This window comes from Rutidosis leptorrhynchoides, chromosome 3 (genome assembly GCF_046630445.1).
Source record: "Rutidosis leptorrhynchoides isolate AG116_Rl617_1_P2 chromosome 3, CSIRO_AGI_Rlap_v1, whole genome shotgun sequence".
NCBI lineage: Eukaryota > Viridiplantae > Streptophyta > Magnoliopsida > Asterales > Asteraceae > Rutidosis > Rutidosis leptorrhynchoides.
This window is the reverse complement of record NC_092335.1, coordinates 394,768,900-394,791,229: the sequence shown is the minus strand read 5'-3', so window position 1 is coordinate 394,791,229 and position 22,330 is coordinate 394,768,900.

Genomic DNA, 22,330 nt, shown 5'->3' with positions numbered 1-22,330 from the left:
AATATTTTGCAAACACCGGTGAAGGGTTATTTCGGAAAACTAATCTAGGGTAAAAGCTAGATTAAAATTTTCAAAAGATCAAATGTTTTCATAAAGATCCAATTTCCTTAAAGGATCTAAATTTTATAGTCATGTGGGACTGTAAACCATATCGTTACTACCATTGTTTATACCGTCGTATAGAAATCACTGATGTACAAAGTGTGAAGAATAAAGAAGTGATTCTAGTATTTCAATACTATATTGCTTGAGGACAAGCAACACTCAAGTGTGGAAATATTTGATAATGCTAAAAACGAACATATATTTCATAGCATTATTCCTCAAGAAAGACAAGCTTTTAGTTGTAATTGTTCTATTTACAAGTGATATTCGTTTAAATAATAAAAGGTGAAGACAAAAGGCAGATTCGACGAATTGAAGACGCAAACGACCAAAAAGCTCAAAAGTACAAAATACAATCAACGAGGTTCCAATTATTGATAAGAAATGTCTCGAAATTACAAGAGTACAAGATTCAAAACGCAAAGTACAAGATATTAAATTATTCGCAAAGACGTTTGAAAATCCGGAACCGGGACCAGCGTCAACTCTCAACGCTCGACGCAACGGACTAAAAATTACAAGTTAACTATGTATATAAATATAATATAATATATAATTAATTATATAAATTATATATATATATTATATTTATATAATAATCCGTCGGCAAGAAAGGCTCCAAAATGGTGTGAGCTGTAAAATTGAACTCCGCGACTTGCGGAGTTCAAAGAGGGAAAAGGCCGCGACTCGCGGAGTTCACCTGGACTCAAATTCCTATAAAAGTCAACGCAGTTCGACGAAAAATATATCCAAAAATATCAATCTCTCTATATCTATGCGTAAATATTTATATTTATATTTTAATTTTAATTTTAATTTTAATTCTAATAATAAGGTTATGTTAGCGAATATTGTAAGGGTGTAAGTCGAAATTCTGTCCGTGTAACGCTACGCTATTTTTAATCATTGTAAGTTATGTTCAACCTTTTTAATTTAATGTCTCGTAGCTAAGTTATTATTATGCTTATTTAAAACGAAGTAATCAAGATATTGAGCTAATTACTAAAATTGGGTAATTAGGCTTTGTACCATAATTGGGATTTGGACAAAAGAACGACATTTGTAGAAATTAGACTATGGGCTATTAATGGGCTTTATATTTGTTTTACTAAATGATAGTTTGTTAATTTTAATATAAAGATTTACAATTGGACGTCCCTATAAATAACCATATACACTCAATCGGACACGATGGGCGGGGTATTTATAAGTACGAATAATCGTTCATTTAACCGGACACGAGAATGAATTAATAGTCACTAGAATTATTAAAACAGGGGTGAAATTATGTACAAGGACACTTGGCATAATTGTTAACAAAGTATTAAAACCTTGGGTTACACGCAGTCGATAACCTGGTGTAATTATTAAACAAAGTATTAAAATCTTGTTACAGTTTAAGTCCCCAATTAGTTGGAATATTTAACTTCGGGTATAAGGATAATTTGACGAGGACACTCGCACTTTATATTTATGACTGATGGACTGTTATGGACAAAAACCAGACGGACATATTAAATAATCCAGGATAAAGGACAATTAACCCATGGGCATAAAACTAAAATCAACACGTCAAACATCATGATTACGGAAGTTTAAATAAGCATAATTCTTTTATTTCATATTTAATTTCCTTTATTTTATATTTAATTGCACTTCTAATTATCGCACTTTTATTTATTGTTATTGTATTTAATTGCACTTTTAATTATCGTACTTTTTAATTATCGCAAGTTTATTTTATCGCACTTTTATTTATCGCAATTTCATTATCGTTATTTACTTTACATTAAGTCTTGTATTTATTTTTAATTTTGGTTTTAACTGCGACTAAAGTTTTAAAATCGACAAACCGGTCATTAAACGGTAAAAACCCCCCTTTATAATAATAATATTACTTATATATATATTTGTATTTTTATAAATTTAAACTAATATAGCGTTAAGCTTTGTGAAAAAGATTCCCTGTAGAACGAACCGGACTTACTAAAAACTACACTACTGTACGATTAGGTACACTACCTATAAGTGTTGTAGCAAGGTTTAAGTATATCAATTCTATAAATAAATAAATATCTTGTGTAAAATTGTATCATATTTAATAGTATTTCCTTGTAAAATATAAGCTATTTTATATACACCTCGAATAACATCATCTACCATCACCTATCTTTGATCATAAGACATTTGAAGGAATAATGTTAGTATCTTTATCTATTCTAAACAATTTACTAATAGAGATCCACACACTGTTTCCTTTCGCCACATTACGAATCAAGTCTATATACATCCCATGTGTTGCTATTATAACTCTGGACCATAATACATCACAACATGTAAAAAGGCGCCACACCCATTTTAGGAGTAATGCATGATTAAAAGCTCTTAAGCTACCAATGTCGAGCCACCCCCCCCCCCCCCCCCCCCCCCCTCCCCCCCTCTAAAAAAAATTTAAAATATATTAGAACGAATGTTCTCCAATGCATTAATAACGGATTCCGGGAAAAAAGTGAAAAGTAATAAATAATTAACGGAAAAAATTAACGACGTTAGCATGTTTAATAAATACCTTATTTATCGGGTTAAAATTTTATATATGTTGATAATGACACAAAACAAATTCATAGCCTAAAGTAGTACGGAGTATTTATTTGATATATGACTTACAACAAAATAAACATCAAAGTATATAACCTATTCGTCACTTTAGAGGTCTAAACATCAATGGATCGTGGGTTGAAGAGCCGAAAATTATCAAAGATACTGTGTTTGATTACTTCGAAAACATTTTCCGAAAAAATCAAATAAGCAGGCCTGTTATTCTGGGCCAGAACAGTCCTTCTGGGCCTGACTTGGGCTGCATCAGCGCGAATGATTTTGATGACTTGGAGAAACCATTTTCGGAAGCTGAAATATGGGAGGCGATTAATAACTGTGGTAGTACTAAGGCGCCGGGTCCGGACGGGTTTAACTTAGGATTTTTTTAAAAAAATTGCAGCATTATTAGGGTCGAGTTAATTGAAGCAATCAATGAGTTTTGGGCTAGTGGTGATTTTTCAAAGGGTTGTAATGCGTCTTTTATTACCCTCGTGCCTAAGAAAAATACTCCACTTAGTATGAACGAGTATCGGCCTATAAGTTTAATCGGTAGCTACTACAAAATTGTCACAAAATTACTCTCCAACCGCCTTAGGAAAGTAATTCCAAATCTCGTGGGTTACGAACAAAGTGCGTTTATTAGAGGTAGGAATATCTTGGATGGTGCGTTGATTGCAAATGAGACACTTGATTATTTAAAGCACAAGCGTTCCAAAAGTCTTATCTTCAAGGTACATTTCAAGAAAGCATTTGATAGCTTGAGTTGGGAGTTTCTACTTGAGATCATGAGTATTATGAGGTTTGGTGAAAAAGTGGAAAAAGTGGATTCATTCTTGTCTTAGTTCGGCCTCTATTTCGGTTCTTGTAAATGGTTCGCCAACGAAGGAATTTAAATTAGAACGTGGAGTAAGACAAGGGGACCTCTTATCTCATTTTCTTTTCATTCTTGCGGCCGAAGGTTTAAATGTGATGACAAAGTTGGCGGTTCAAAACAATATGTTCATAGGCGTTGAGTTGGTCGTAACAAAGTCCCCATCTCCCATTTACAATATGCGGACGACACAATTTATTTTGGAGAATGGAGTGAGAATAACATTAAAAATTTATTTAAATTACTCAAGTGCTTCGAGATTACATCGGGTCTAAAAGTAAACTACCATAAAAGTAGTTTATTTGGTGTGAGTATTGATAAATCTGAGATCAAAACAAGGCCAGGATGCTTAATTGTAACGTGGGTTCCTTCCCATTTATATATCTCGGGCTCCCGGTAGGTGGAAAAATGAACAAGTTGGAGAGTTGGCGCCCGGTTATAAATAAATTTGAGAAACGCCTTTCGGATTGGAAAGCACGATCGGTGTCATTTGGTGGAAGAATGACTCTTGTGAAATCGGTGTTAAATAGCCTTCCGTTGTATTACTTTTCACTCTTCTGTGCCCCGAATTGTGTGATAAAAAAACTTGAGAGTGTGAGACGTAATTTTTTTTGGGGCTGGACGGGAAACAACTCAAAAATTTCGTGGGTCAAATGGGAGGAAACTCTCCTTCCTTACGGGTTGGGTGGGTTAAATTTGGGTTCTTTAAAAGCAAAAAAATTGGCTCTAATCGGCAAGTGGTGGTGGAAGTTTAAAACCGAAACCGACTCCTTGTGGGTTAGGGTTATTTCGAGCTTGTACGGTCCTGATGGGGGTTTTTCGTATGTGGAAAACTGCTCAAAAGGCCCATATGTTTCTACTTGGTCTAATGTGATTATTACAGGAAATGTTTTGATGATCTAGGCGTGCAATTCAAGTCATCTTTCAAGAAAGTCATTGGAGACGGCGCTTCAACATCTTTTTGGGAAGACGTGTGGTTAGGAGAAACTTCTCTAAAAAACAGATTCGGGAGGCTTGCTAGGCTTGAATCCAACTTGAAGATTTCGGTCAAAGAACGTGTACTCTGGGATGGCAACAAATGTGTCGGGAATTGGTGCTGGTTGAGATGTCCAACAGGTCGAGTTTTAGGCGAATTACATGAGCTGAACGAGTTATTAAAATCGACGACAATACAATCTGATCGAAGTGACTGCTGGAATTTTTCGCTCAACTCAAACGGGAAGTTTACAACTAACTCTTTATTTAAGCTTATTAATCTGAAGATATTAAGTATTGATTCAAGTATTGGTGAGACTTTGAGCAACAACTTGGTTCCAAAAAAAGTAGAGATTTTCATTTGGAGAGCCGCTAAATGTTGGATTCCGGTTCGTACGGAGCTTGATAAGAGAGGAATTGACCTCCATTCGGTACGTTGTCCACTATGCGATGACGATGTCGAATCGGTGGTTCATTCCCTCTTGTCGTGTAAGAAAGTTTTTGAGATTTGGTCAAAGGTGTTTGCTTGGTGGGGATATGCTTCCGTACCATTTACAAACATATATGAAATATTTCGTGGTGATTTTGTAACATCTTCATCGGACGTGGGCAAATATATATGGCAAGCTTTGTTGTGGTCGTGTATTTACCTTGTTTGGAGAAATAGAAATCAAGTGGTGTTTAAAAATAAAGGTTGGAACCCCCCGGTTGCGTTGAGCGAAATTCAAAGCAAAAGCTTCGAGTGGATTACGAAAAGAATTAAAGGGAAACCCATCGTTTGGCATAATTGGTTTCATAACCCCGTGCTCGTGTATTATTTATATTTGCGATGTAATTGTGCGATAGGTTGATGCTACCTTAGCATCCTCCTTACTTTACTGTGTATGACCATAATGGTCTTCTTGTACTTTAATTCGCGATTAATAAAAATACTGCTTTTTGAAAAGAAAAGAAAAAAAATTCGTAACTTTAACCTTATAATATTAATATGATTATTCACTATACAAGTCATTGATCAAGAGCCTAAAATAAACAAGACATAAAAATCGTTACTTCTTAGACTTCTCCTCCTCAATATCCATCACCAATATTTTAACTAATTTTTTTGTGTACATATTTTACATCATCGTGCCACTACGTTCCATTGGTCAGATTTAAAAACAAGCCGGCATTATTTTGAACTTTCCTGTTCCCTATAATATATAATCTTAAAAAGATTCATAACACCCCATTTCTTCATTTGTATGAAAACTGCAAAACAATAAGCCAAGATCACTTCATTTTAGTCCGCTCATGCGATTGGTACGTAATTACTAATCTTGGTTTCTTCATTCTGTCATTCTATGTATGAAAAAGTAATTAAGTAACTACTTGTAATTTATGTGTTTATTAGTTTTCTATAATGGTATGTTGTGCATACTTTTTCACATCTTTAATTTTTAATTTCAAAGTAGGTGTCACTATCTTTAATCGTTTTTGTTGATGACATGACAGTATGACACACATGACATCTAAAACCACCTTAGTGACCAAGCGAGATTCGTTTTTCTTCTGTTGGTGACACAAAAATTATTGCTAATTCAATATACATGACTCGTGTAGCTTATCACAACAAGAATAACAATAACAAAACTCAGTCCTGAAAATACGATGTATGAAGGGGGTGAGATGTAGACAATCATTCCTCTACCCTAGAATAAAAGAGAAGTTTTTTCTCTCTAATCACGAGTTGAGAAAAAAAATTTCTGCACCCACCGGAAAAGAAAGTCATTACTCTCTTTACTCTGTAGTAAAGAGATTGCTTCCGTGAGATCCTCCGGCGAAAAAAAACATTGATTATAACTATTAATTTATATAAACATTGATTATAACTAGAGGCGGAGCTAGTATGTGATATGTGGTTGCACGAGACACTATTGAAATACGCGATAGTGGATTTTTTTTTGAATTTTTAACTAGTGATACCAGTGGATAATGTAAATTTTTTTGTGTGACACAATTGAAATATGCTACCTACTAGTAGAAGTTTTTCTGGGGTTTTAATCGGTGACACCAGTAACTACTAATTCTAGATCCGCTAATATTTATAGCTCATTTCATTTTGTTGAATATGATTTTTTATTTTTTTTACAACTAGCTCGTCACTGACGGGTTTATATACAATTGATATATGATTATCATGATTTATATACATGAATATGATTTAGATGAATATGATTGATATATGATTATCATGATTATAACTATTTTTAGCATATGATCTGCTTAGACTTATTATTTGTTACATATGTGTATTAAGGGTTTTGAGTAGGGTGATGATATCTACACAATCACTTTTTACACATACACAACTAAATATCCTTTACAGTGTTGTACAGTATAACACTGTAAAGCGTGTTTGGTTGTGTATGTATAAAAAGTGGTTGTGTACATATTACTTTCCTTTTGAATATAAAGATGGTTTTGATAAATTCACACATATTTATTGTTACTTTTCATTAATACCCTTCAATAATTTGAAATTAAAATTTTGTATTAACACATTATTGGGGACACTTTGGTGGTGGGGAAGGTTTTGCATTTGATTATGGAGGATGGGTCTCGTTTTGGGCTACATCTCAACGTTGAAAAAACAGAAATTTTCTGGCCTACGGAGGACCCTCGCAGCAGGCAAGTAGGTGTCTTTCCTCCTAATATTGCTCGGCCTTTAAATGGTGTTAAGTTGCTGGGGGCCCCCGCAAGTTCCGATCCTGGTTTTAGTAGTGAACTGGTGATGCAAAGGGTGACCAAGTCCATTGCGCTTATGGATAAGGTTGCTAAGCTTGATGATCCTCAGTGTGAGTTGTTGTTGCTTAGGGCATGTACGGGAGTTTCTAAACTCTACTTTACCTTGCGTACTTGTCCTCCTAGTATATTAGAGGCGGCTCAACGCGCTTTCGATGGAGCCCTTCGATCTTCCTTGGAGCGTATTGTTACTGCTTCAGGGCCTGGGTTTGGTGATTGGCAGTGGCGGCTTGCCACCTTGCCATTTGCATTTGGAGGGCTTGGCGTTTATTCTGCGGGAGATGTTCGTCATTATGCTTTTCTGGCTTCTCGATTACAGTCCGCTGGGTTGCAGACCAAGCTCCTACGTCATGCGGGTATTGTTGGTCTTGGTCATGCTTTTGAAGATGCATTGGGTCTGTTTAATAATACGGTTGGGTTTGATATTTTAGATAATCCGAGTGAGGTCGCTGCCCCAATACTCATGAAGAAATTGGCAGATGTTTATTTCACAAAGGTTACCGCTTATGCACCCGACAATCAGCCTTATGGAAATCACAGCAGGGTGTTCACACCTCTGCTTGGCTAAGGGCAGTCCCTATTTTGGGGTTGGGTCTGACGATGAACGCAAAGACTTACCGATGTGTGTTGTGCTACCGGTTAGGTGTTCCATTGTTCTCTATCTCGACGGCATGCTCTGCCTGTTCAAGGGTTTTTACTGGGGATATTTTCGGGGATCACGCGGTGTCTTGTGCTGGTATGGTGGGTATTAAGCATCGACGTAATATTGTTTGGGATTCTCTTGTTGATGTTTGTCATCGATCTGGGATTTCTGCGAGAAAGGAGGTTGACATTGGGTTGTCTGGAGGGAACGACAGGGCCCTCAGACCTGCAGATGTGTTACTTTATTCCTGGGATTGTGATCGCGATGTTTGTGTTGACTTGACAGGGTCTTCTCCTTTGACACAGTCTGGGCTTTCTGACTTTGTCCCTGAACGTGCTGTGGTTGAGGCGGCTCGTCGGAAGCGGGTCAAGTACGAATCTTGCTGTCAGACGATTGGTTATGGTTTCATTCCTTTCTCATTTTCTTTCCTTGGGGAATTAGAGAAGGAGGCTGTTTCTTTGCTTAAGCGGGTTCAGAAGAGTTCGATGGCGCAAGATATTGGTGCCGGTGCTGCTGCTCATATTTTTACTGGGATAGGTTTTACTATTGCTAGAGGTGTGGGGGCCCAGATTGTCTCTAGACTTCCCACTAATTTTTTGTAAGTTTTAAAACTTTTAAGTTTATTATTATTATTATTATTATTATTATTATTATTATTATTATTATTATTATTATTATTATTTTTATTATTATTATTATTATTATTATTATAATAATAATAATAATAATAATAATAATAATAATAATAATAATAATAAATTGACGTATTTAGCATCTGAATTAGATTACGTAAATCATCATGGTTAATATACAGAATAATAATAATAATACTTACTATAAAATATTTAAATTTATTAATATTAATTGAAGAGAGTCAAAAGCATGGAAGTTATAGTTACAGAACGTGAGCCGTGAATTTTGGTTTAAGTTCATCCATAATGATTATCATTCCTCTCAATTTAGTGGTTAATGACCTATTAACTAGTTTTAGATAACGAGGATTCCTATTATAAACTACCAATCACCTCCAATTATAATAATACTCATTCCTTATATCCATTACCCCAACCAAGCATAGCTAATAAATTGGAGTGAATTTATCAAACAATTGAAAATATCAACCACAACTACATCTAAAATTCTAATCAAGGGTTCACCACCATTCTGTTTCTCAGTTAGAACCCTAACTCCATTAGTCCATTATAACATAGGGAGTATCTATTTTATTTATTTATGTTTTATCAATTGACCTTCAATAATTAGTTGATTGATATATAAAACCCAAATTTTCAAAACGTAACATCGTTAATAGAAACAAATTACCAATAATTTCGTTCTCGTATCCGTTACAAAAACCATCACTGTAGCATCCATGGCGAAACTCATCACGGTACGATATCATAGTGTCGTTTTCAGAAAAGATACTAATTCAGATTTTGTGACTTCAATTTAAATGGATATATTCAACGTATTCTATACAGCTAAGCATCTGCGAAACATGAATATTTGTTTTGAGTGGGACAATTTTTTATTTATTTAGTTTTTTAATGGCAAGTTTGCATAAGTGTATCATTCATTTCAACTACACACGCGTTGGCGATGAAACTCAAATCGGATTACAGGACCCCGATCCTTTAACCATCCCGAGGGGCAGGCGGACCGTGTTTGAATCCTGAATGGATCCGGGAGAAAACCCCCGGGGTCAATCTCTATTCATATATGTATACTCCTTATATTATATGCATGCTCAAATACTAGATTGACACAACAATTATGAAATCCTGTAAAATTAGTTGACAGTGATTAATAGAAGAATTTAAAATGGACAGACTTGTTTTAAACCAGAGGAGGTCTGCTTAAACACAACCCATATTGACCCATTACCCAACCCACCCAATCTGCCCATTTTACCACCTGTAATGACTCTGAATGAATGCTTTGGCAACCTCTTATGCAGCATCATGGCTGCAAATTTGTACTCAGGAAACAGTAAAAACAGGAGTTCCGTTTACATATTTATCGTTGCCAGTTTATGTTGTTTCTTTTATTTACTGGGGACATGGCAAAGGAGTGGATTCGGAAAAGGAGACACGTTAACAATGGAAATACCCAAAACCCGTGAAAGTGGTAACGCTCGCCCAAATCTCAACTTCGAGGCTCACCACAATGGCAATACTGAAACCAACGACGAGTCAACGAAAGTCAAACTTATTCCACCATGTGCTAATAACAATACGGATTATACACCATGTCAAGATCAAAAGAGAGCAATGACGTTTACAAGAAACGCAATGATTTATCGAGAACGACATTGTCCTCCACAAGACCTAAAGTTGAAGTGTCTAGTTCCTGCACCACAGGGTTATGTAACACCGTTTTCATGGCCTAAAAGTCGTGATTTTGTCCCTTATGCAAATGCACCGTATAAAGCATTGACTGTTGTAAAGGCTAAACAAAACTGGATTCAATATGAAGGTGACGTGTTTAGGTTTCCAGGTGGCGGTACTCAGTTTCCGGAAGGTGCTGATGCGTATATCGATAAACTTTCTTCTGTTATACCGATTGAGAATGGGACTATAAGGACGGCATTGGACACTGGTTGTGGGGTATGAATTTCTTTTGTACTGAACTACTATTTAATACATGTTTAATGGTGTATGGCTAAAAATGGTGTGTGCAAACTCCCTTTTGTATGCTTCTTTTTTGGGTTTTTAAAAGTTTGTGACTTTTTATTAGGTAGCTAGTTGGGGTGCCTGATAATGCTAAAAACGAACATATATTTCATAGCATTATTCCTCAAGAAAGACAAGCTTTTAGTTGCAATTGTTCTATTTACAAGTGATATTCGTTTAAATAATAAAAGGTGAAGACAAAAGACAGATTCGACGAATTGAAGACGCAAACGACCAAAAAGCTCAAAAGTACAAAAGACAATCAAAAAGGTTCCAATTATTGATAAGAAACGTCTCGAAATTACAAGAGTACAAGATTCAAAACGCAAAGTACAAAATATAAAATTGTACGCAAGGACGTTCGAAAATCCGGAACCGGGACCAGAGTCAACTCTCAACGCTCGACGCAACGGACTAAAAATTACAAGTTAACTATGTATATAAATATAATATAATATATAATTAATTATATTAATTATATATATATTATATATATATATTATAAACCGTCGGCAGAGAAAGACTCCAAGGGTGTGAGCTGTAAATACATTCTCCGCGACTCGCGGAGTTTGAAGGCCAAAAGGGCCGCGAGTCGCGGAGCCCCAATTTCAGAAACTTCCTATAAAAGCAAACGAATTCTGATCGAAAAAACTACAAAATATATCCATCTCTCTATCTATATCGTATATATTTATATTTATATTTTAATTTTATTTTTAATTTTAATTATAATTCTAATAATAAGGGTATGTTAGCGAATATTGTAAGGGTGTAAGTCGAAATTCTGTCCGTGTAACGCTACGCTATTTTTAATCATTGTAAGTTATGTTCAACCTTTTTTTTATTAATGTCTCGCAGCTAAGTTATTATTATGCTTATTTAAAACGAAGTAATCATGATGTTGGGCTAATTACTAAAATTGGGTAATTGGGCTTTGTACTATAATTGGGGTTTGGACAAAAGAACGACACTTGTGGAAATTAGACTATGGGCTATTAATGGGCTTTATACTTGTTTAACTAAATGAAAGTTTGTTAATGTTAATATAAAGATTTACAATTGGGCGTCCCTATAAATTACCATATACACTCGATCGGACACGATGGGCGGGATATTTATATGTACGAATAATCGTTCATTTAACCGGACACGGGAATGAATTAATAGCCACTAGAATAATTAAAACAGGGGTGAAATTACATTCAAGGGTAATTGGTGTAATTGTTAACAAAGTAGTAAAACCTTGGTTTACACGCAGTTGATAACCTGGTGTATTCATTAAACAAAGTATTAAAACCTTGTTACAATTCGAATCCCCAATTAGTTGGAATATTTAACTTCGGGTATAATAATAATTTGACGAGGAAACTCGCACTTTATATTTATGACTGATGGACTGTTATGGACAAAAACCAGACGGACATATTAAATAATCCAGGACAAAGGACAATTAACCCATGGGCATAAAACTAAAATCAACATGTCAAACATCATGATTACGGAAGTTTAAATAAGCATAATTCTTTTATTTCATATTTAATTTCCTTCATTTTATATTTAATTGCACTTCTAATTATCGCATTTTTATTTATTGTTATTTAATCGCACTTTTAATTATCGTACTTTTTAATTATCGCAAGTTTATTTTATCGCACTTTTATTATTCGCAATTTCATTATCGTTATTTACTTTACGCTTTAATTTAAGTCTTGTATTTATTTTTAATATTTTACATTTGGTTTTAACTGCGACTAAAGTTTTAAAATCGACAAACCGGTCATTAAACGGTAAAAACCCCCCTTTATAATAATAATATTACTTATATATATATTTGTATTTTTATAAAAGTAAACTAATATAGCGTTGAGCTTTGTTTAAAGATTTCCCTGTGGAACGAACCGGACTTACTAAAAACTACACTACTTTACGATTAGGTACACTGCCTATAAGTGTTGTAGCAAGGTTTAAGTATATCCATTCTATAAATAAATAAATATCTTGTGTAAAATTGTATCGTATTTAATAGTATTTCCTGCAAAAATTTAATAGTATTTTATACCCCTCTGCTTTGACATCAAGTATTTTTGGCGCCGCTGCCAGGGAACTATCTTAAAAGCCGGAAGCGCAACGCTAATATAAAAAAAAAATGATTTTTTGTTTACTTTTATTAAAATTCGTTTTTGTAAAAATACGTTTTAAATATTCGAAAATATAAAAAGAAAAACAAAAATATAAGTATTTTTTTTAGATTTTGTTAAATATTTAAGTTTTATAAGTTTCTTTATTTTTATTTTAGTTTATAAAAATATAAGTTTTATTAACTATCTTTTATTTATAGAAAAAATTAAAAACAGAAAAAAAAAAATAAAGGAAAAAAAAAAGCGTTGAAGAAATAAGCTGTCATCTGAATTTTGGAACCCCGCGAGTCGCGGGGTTTGAAGTTTTAATTACCGCAAGTCGCGGAGCTTCTCTGACAGGCGACAGAAGCCCTAATTCAGCATTAATTACGGGTATTAATTAATTATTATTATTATTTAACCCTAATTATTATTATTATTATTAGTTTTATTTTAAGATTTACTTTTTATTTAATTTGTTTTATTTAGTTAAATTAGTTTAATTAAATTGTAAAATTAATAGTTTTATTAAATAAATAATATAAAAATAATATTTTTATAAAAATTGTACTTTTTACAACTTTTTGTATATTTTTATATTTTGTCCCTTTTTAATCGTTGTAGCATAATATTTGTATTTTTCTCTCATAATTAATTTTAAACTTAGTTTTTGCTATAGTCATTTTTACTCCTAGATTTTTAGTTTTTGCCGTAGAATTCCTTAAGTGCTTTTTCTTTAGACTAAGATTTAGGTGCTTTAGAATTTTGCGACGCTTTTTTTTTTAGTTTTAGTTTCTTTTTAAGTTATTTCCATTTGGGATTTAGTTTTTCCTGTAAGCTTTAATATTTTTAGACACCTTTTACTATGTACCAATTATCATTCCAATTAGTAATTTCAATTTGCAATTATAATTTTAAGTTAGTTGTAGTAATAAGGTTAGATTAGTCAAGTATTTTTAAGTTTTTATAAGTTTTTTTTTTTTTTTTTCGTCACCTTTTATTTTTCAACCATTTTTTTTTTCTTTTTCTACCTTTTGCGACGAACTCTTTTTCTCTCTTATTTCTCGCCATTCTAGTTTTTAGGACTTAGAATTTTTTTTTTCTACTTCTTATCTAAATTCCTTAAAATTACGAAAATTTATTTTAAGTGGTTAAATTGATAGACATCAGAATTTTCTGGTTCGTAGTAATAGTTGGATTTGTACGTGGACCGGGTTATTGGAGCCAAACAGTCCTCAATTATATTGAGACCAAACGAATCCTGCCCCTCTGCTGCATCTTTTGGCTATTCGAAACGTGGGCAAAATCAGAAAAGTCTATTAATTGGATAACTTATTATAATTTTTCTTTCCTTTTAAAAACTAATAGGATATTCAGTGAATGCACCGAGCAAGACGTTCATCACCTTTTGTACGTTCACCACCTGTAACTAGATCAAGACATTTAGCAAATATAACCGCCGTTGATTTTTCTTTAGAATCGTCATCCAGTCGACCAAGTACTTCAGTTCAAATTTCCGATAATCCATTTTTTGAACCCAACCTCACAATTGAGAATCCGGAGAATATTCAGGAACGGTTCGTAGATCCTGAACCACTAAATTTTCCTCCAGAGTCACCAATCATTCAAACAGAGATTGTTGAGGAACGAACCATTAAATCAGAATCATCTAGTGATACCGATTCAACAAATTCAATTATGGAGAATCTGGAACCTTTAAGTATGGAAGACCGAATGAGAGCTAAACGCACTGGCCAAGGTCACGCAATTACTCATCCAGACATTAATGCGCCAGATTATGAAATCAAAGGACAAATTTTACACATGGTGACTAATCAATGCCAATTTAGTGGTGCACCGAAGGAAGATCCAAATGAACATCTACGTACCTTTAATAGGATCTGCACACTATTTAAAATCCGAGAAGTGGAGGATGAACAGATATATCTCATGTTATTTCCCTGGACTTTAAAGGGAGAAGCCAAAGATTGGTTGGAATCGTTACCTGAAGGGGCGATCGATACATGGGACGTTTTAGTTGACAAATTTCTTAAACAATTCTTTCCTGCATCTAAAGCCGTAAGACTTCAAGCAGAAATTGTTACGTTCACACAGAAACCAAATGAAACTCTATATGAGGCGTGGACAAGATATGGAAAGTTGTTAAGAGGATGTCCGCAACATGGTTTAGACACCTGTCAAATAGTACAAATATTCTACCAAGGATGCGACATCACTACAAGGAAAGACATAGATATAGCAGCTGGTGGTTCTATTATGAAGAAAACCGAAACTGATGCTTACAAAATTATTGATAACACTGCTTCCCACTCACATGAGTGGCACCAAGAAAAAGACATCATTAGATCATCCAAAGCAGCTAGATCCGATTCTAGCCATGACTTAGATTCCATTTCCGCAAAGATAGATGCTGTGGAGAGACGAATGGAAAAGATGACTAAAGATATTCACTCAATACGAATTAGTTGTGAGCAGTGTGGAGGACCACATTTGACAAAAGATTGTCTCAGTATTGAATTAACAATGGAACAAAGAGAGAATATTTCATACATAAACCAAAGGCCTGGAAATAATTATCAGAATAATTATCAACCGCCAAGACCGATTTACAATCAAAACCAGAATTATAACCGAAATATTCCATACTACAACCAACAAGGTCCTAGCAATCAACAAGTATCCAATAATACTTACAATCAGCAAAGACCTAATTTTCAAAACAAACCACCACAACAAACCGATGATAAAAAGCCGAATTTAGAAGATATGATGACGAAGCTAGTTGAAACTCAAACGCAGTTTTTCACATCTCAGAAACAAACTAATGAACAAAATGCTCAAGCATTTAGAAATCAACAAGCTTCTATTCAAAATCTGGAACAAGAAGTGAGTAACCTAGCAAGGTTAATAGGTGAAAGAAAACCGGGAAGTCTACCTAGTGATACAAATGCTAACCCCCGGAATGAAACAGCTAAAGCCATTACCACAAGAAGTGGTACAACACTTAAACCACCTGAAATACCTGTAACTTCTGATGAAACCATTCCTACTCCACAAGAACCACAACCTGATCAAGATAAGGAAAAAGAACCGGTAGTTGAAAAGGTTAATGAAGATAACACAGTTAAGGATAAACCTTATGTTAAACCATACCAACCACCACTTCCTTATCCGAGTAAAATGAAGAAAGAGAAGCTTGAAGCCGAGCAATCCAAATTCTTGGATATGTTTAAACAGATAAATGTAAATCTTCCTTTCATTGATGTGATTTCAGGAATGCCAAGATATGCTAAATTCTTGAAAGATCTAATCTCAAATAGAAAGAAAATGGAAGAACTCTCGGCTGTTACTATGAATGCTAATTGTTCAGCAGTGCTGTTGAATAAGATACCAGAAAAACTATCTGATCCAGGAAGTTTCACAATTCCATGTTTTCTGGGTAGTCTTAGTTCAATAGAAGCATTGGCAGACTTAGGTGCTAGTATAAATCTAATGCCGTATTCACTATACGCTAAACTAGACCTTGGAGAATTGAAACCAACAAGAATAAGCATACAACTAGCCGATAGATCAATAAAATATCCTAGAGGGATAATGGAGAACATGCTAGTTAAAGTTGGTACTTTAGTATTTCCAGTAGATTTTGTTGTTTTGGACATGGAAGAAGATTCTCAAGTTCCTCTCATATTAGGAAGACCATTCTTTAACACGGCTAAAGCAATGATAGACGTGTTCGGTAAGAAATTGACCCTAAGTATAGAGGATGAGAGTGTTACCTTTTCAGTTGATAGAGCAATGCAACAACCACAATCTGCAGATGATACATGTTATTATATTCAAACTATAGATGCACATGCAGAATTATTAGAAGAATTTCCAGAATTACAAGGAACAGGAGAATGTTCTTTAGGAGAAGGTAATGAACCAATTGATGAAGCTGAAATGTTAGCTACACTTATAGCTAATGGATATGAACCAACAACAGAAGAAATTCAAATGCTAAAAGAAGAAGACAGATATCGATATAAATCATCGATAGAAGAACCTCCGAAATTAGAGTTAAAGCCACTTCCAAACCATTTGGAATATGCTTATTTACATGGTGAATCTGAATTACCTGTAATAATATCGTCTTCTCTTACTGAAAATGAGAAATCACAACTCATTTCTGTGTTGAAAGCTCATAAACCAGCCATTGCATGGAAGATTCATGATATTAAAGGAATAAGTCCTTCGTATTGCACACATAAAATCCTTATGGAAGAAGGTCATAAAACGTATGTGCAACGCCAACGAAGACTAAATCCTAATATGCAAGATGTAGTTAAGAAAGAGATTATTAAACTGCTAGATGCAGGTTTGATATATCCAATTTCTGATAGTCCATGGGTAAGCCCAGTTCAATGCGTGCCTAAGAAGGTTGGCATGACTGTCATTACAAATGAAAAAAATGAGCTTATTCCTACTAGGACTGTAACAGGATGGCGTGTATGTATTGATTATAGAAAATTAAATGACGCCACCAGAAAAGATCACTTTCCCTTACCTTTCATAGATCAAATGTTGGAAAGATTAGCCGGAAATAGTTACTATTGTTTTCTAGATGGATTTTCCGGATATTTTCAAATTCCAATAGCACCCGAGGACCAAGAGAAAACCACATTCACGTGCCCTTATGGTACTTTTGCTTACAAACGCATGCCATTTGGACTTTGCAACGCCCCTGCAACCTTTCAAAGGTGTATGATGGCGATTTTTCACGACATGATAGAAGAATGCATGGAAGTATTCATGGATGACTTTTCAGTCTTCGGTGATACATTTAAATCATGTCTAGTTAATCTGGAACGAATGCTAATTAGATACGAAAAATTAAATCTAGTACTTAATTGGGAGAAATGCCATTTCATGGTTAAAGAAGGCATCGTTCTTGGACATAAAATTTCAAAAGAAGGAATTGAAGTGGATAGAGCTAAAGTAGATGTAATTGCTAAACTTCCACATCCCACCAATGTTAGAGGAGTTAGGAGTTTTCTAGGGCATGCCGGTTTTTACCGACGTTTCATAAAAGATTTTTCTAAAATTGCCACTCCTATGAATAAACTCCTAGAAAAGGATGCTCCATTCATCTTTTCAGATGAATGTATCAAATCTTTTAATATTCTTAAAGAGAAACTCACTAATGCACCGATCATGATAACACCAAATTGGAATCTACCATTTGAACTAATGTGCGATGCAAGTGATTTTGCAATGGGAGCCGTTTTAGGACAAAGGATTGAAAAACGATTTCAACCTATATATTATGCTAGTAAGACGTTACAAGGAGCACAAACGAACTATACAACTACTGAAAAAGAACTCCTTGCTATTGTCTTTGCTTTTGACAAATTTCGATCATATCTCGTTCTAGCAAAAACGGTGGTCTATACCGACCATTCTGCTCTTAGATACCTATTTTCAAAACAAGATGCTAAACCAAGATTAATCCGTTGGATCTTACTCTTACAAGAGTTTGATATTGAAATCCGAGATAAAAGAGGAGCAGAAAATCTCGCCGCTGATCATCTTTCTCGTCTTGAAAATCCCGAATTAGAAATTCTAAATGAATCAGCCATACAAGACAACTTTCCTGATGAATATCTATTGAAGATAGATTATAAAGAAATCCCATGGTTTGCAGACTATGCAAACTACTTAGTTTGTGGATTCCTTGAAAAAGGATTATCGTACCAAAGACTAAAGAAATTCTTCAGTGATATAAAACACTATTTCTGGGAAGATCCACATCTGTTTAAAAGTTGTCCCGATGGAATAATACGCCGATGTGTATTTGGAGATGAAGCTAGTAAAATTTTAAACCATTGTCACACAGGACCAACAAGAGGGCATTATGGGCCTCAACTAACAGCAAGAAAAGTTTATGAAGCTGGATTCTATTGGCCTACAATTTACAAAGACGCACACCTTCTTTGCAAATCCTGTGATGCTTGTCAAAGGGCCGGAAAAATAAGTCAACGTGATGAAATGCCACAAAATGTCATCCAAGTATGTGAAGTATTTGACATTTGGGGTATTGACTTTATGGGTCCATTTCCAAAATCTAATAATAATCTATATATACTCGTAGCCATTGATTATGTATCTAAATGGGCGGAAGCACAAGCTCTCCCAACTAACGATGCACGAGTTGTAGTCAACTTTTTAAAACGTCTTTTTGCAAGGTTTGGAACACCGAAAGCTTTAATAAGTGATCGGGGTACTCATTTCTGTAATAATCAACTTGAGAAAGTTCTTAAAAGATATGGAGTAACTCATAAAATCTCCACCGCATATCATCCACAAACAAGTGGACAAGTTGAAAATACCAACCGAGCTTTAAAACGTATTCTAGAGAAAACCGTAGGATCAAATCCGAAGGAATGGTCCATTAAATTGGAGGATGCACTCTGGGCTTTTAGAACAGCCTACAAAACTCCAATTGGAACCACACCTTTTAGACTTGTTTATGGAAAAGCATGTCATCTTCCAGTAGAAATTGAACACAAAGCATTTTGGGCTTTGAAGACATGTAATCTTGATTTACATGAAGCCGGACGTCTACGATTAAGTCAACTAAATGAATTAGAAGAATTAAGACATGAAGCATACGAAAATTCGTTAATCTATAAAGAAAGAACGAAGAAATGGCATGATAAAAGAATCAGAAGTTCAAAAGAATTTAAAGAAGGAGACAGAGTTCTTCTTTTCAATTCACGATTCAAGCTATTTCCTGGAAAATTGAAATCAAGATGGTCTGGACCATTCATAGTCAAAAGAGTTTTCCCATACGGAACGATAGAATTAATAAATTCAAATGGGATTGAATTTAAAGTTAATGGTCACAGAGTTAAACATTACATACATGGTCCGATGGAAGTCGACAACGAAGTTAATCACAATTTCGACACCACAGCTAACTAAGTGTGGGGAGAACCAAGTCTTTAAAGGATAATATGTATTTCTGTTAGAGTTAGATTGTCTGTTTTCGTGTAGTTCTCGAAAATGGAACCCGAATGGTCTTTCCCTAGCAGACCCTAAAGAACTAGTCTTCTCCCCCCATTCTGAATTTTTATTTTTTTTAGGTTTTTACGAAATGAAGACTGCCTGTGAACTAAACTATGGTCTAATGCTACACGCTTTGATCACTAAACGTAATAATGACATACTACCGAGTGAAATAGTATCAGTAATCAGAGAAAGAATGGACGGAGTTAGAAAAGAATCCAGATGTGAAGATAATAAGTTACAATTTGGTAAAGGAAAATCAAAATCCGCAGCGAAAAGAAGAGCACAACACCTAGAACGATGTCACAAATGCGGAAAATGGTCACATGGAGGTAAATGTTCAAATAATCAAACCTATTCAAATACCGAATTTGTTACTTTATGCAGAGACGGACCGTTCATATGTTTAGAAGAAAAGACACTGAATGCTCGAGGTTACGCCTATGTAGCCATGGAAAATCAATTAAACCGACTATCTTATGAATGGGATAGATCATATAACTAAGAAATCTATTTCACAGGCATGCCTGTACAGTTTTTATTTTTATTTTTTTTATTTTTAACCTTTTGATAATAAACGCTAATTTGTTCGCTAAAAAGTATTAAATTGGTATTGAATAAAATTAGGTTTGGCGACCGAAATTATTGATATCATTCAAAAATTTATTACATCACTGCAAAATTTAACGTTTATTCTTAAGGTATAAATATCTTTAATCAATCAACCCAAAATATTTCAAAAATTCGTCATGAGTTAAATTAGGTCTTGGAACCGAAATTACTTTACCGAAAAGAGGGGCGCATATTTTTGATAATATTTGATTGATTAAAGTGGGATAAAAAGACAAAAAGATTTTTAAATTTATTTTTACCATGTTTTTTTTAAAATTAATATTTAAATCTTAAATTAATATTGTAAACTTTGTAAAAACAATATATTTAAAATTGTAAATATTTGAAAAATTAATATAAGTTTGGTATGAATTTATAATATGAATTTTTAAAATTAAGTTTGGTGTGAATTTTTAATTTTTAAAATATGAATTTTTTAATTTTATGCATTTCAAATTTTAAGTTTGGTGTGAATTTTTAATTTTTAATTTTTAATTTTGAATTTTATATTTAAGTTGTGTGAATTTAAAAACAAAAATTTACTTTATCTCATTAAGTTAAGAATATGATTTTTAAAATTCGTCGTAAGTTGAAGACTAGGTCTTTGAACCGAAATTGCTTTACCCGAGGGAGGGACGAGAACTTTTATTATCATTATTTTTAATCTTATTGATTTAAAGTATGCCAAAAACATTAAAAAACCCAAAAATCTTAGCTTTTAAAACAATCGCTACAAAAAGATAAATTTTAAAATTTTGTCGAAGGACGGACTAGGACATCGATCCGAAACGACCTCGTCCAAAATAATAAGGGAAACAAAATTTTAAAATTAATTACTTAATTGTTTTAATAAGTTAATGATTATAAAAAAAAAAAAAAAAAAGAGCAAACTCCGCGACTCGCGGAGTTTGGAGCCTAAACCTCCGCGACTCGCGGAGGGACCGAAAATCAGAAAAAAAAAATAAAAAGAGCTGAACGATCAGTGCACCACACAACTCAAACACTGAGAAAAATAACAGCGAAAATAGCTGCGAAAAACCCGAAAAACACCCCCAAAAATCCCAATTTTTAACCGTTAATCACCAAATCTTTTGCTAAAATCATGTTGAGAAGGATGCTATCTAAGAATTACTCAAGAAAAACGGTAAATTTCTACATCTAAACACCATTTAATTCGAAATTTGATGTTCTTGAGCAATTTTTTTTCCCAATTTGATTTTGATGCTTTTTAGTGTAATTAGGCTTAAATTGTTTATGTATTATGCTTGTATAACCTAGATTGATGCTGTTTAACATGATTAGAAGCCTTAAACTTCAAATTTTGAGTAATCTAGGGTTTGTGTTCTTGAGCAATTTGGGGCTTTTTGATATAAACAGGTTATGGCCGATTTTTGTCATGAATTGTTGCTAAAATAAGTAGTGTAACATGTCTAGGTAGTTAAATGATCCAAACTTTGAGCCTAAACATGATTTTGAGAATTAAAGTGGACTTTTTCAAGTCTAAAATTCATGAACTTGATTTTTGAAAAATAATGCCATTTGAGACTTGTTTAATTGCTAGTAATGATTATTTTGACATATTATTTGAGTTGAATGCTTATGAACTTGGCGAACATTTTCGTATATGCTTATTTGAAAAAGTGTAGATTTGATAAAAAAAAATGTGAAAATGAGCTTAAGTTTGATATAAATTGATAATGTCATTGTAATTATTTTGATTGATGATTTTGCTGACACTAATGCATATTTGGATGCACAAAATTTGTGTTTGATGTGTTTTGCAGAATGAAAGGGGTGAATCTTCATCCCAAGCCCGCAATGCTCCTGCTGAGAATTTGGAACAACAGGAGGTGGATAACTACTACAAGCAGGATATACCTCATCC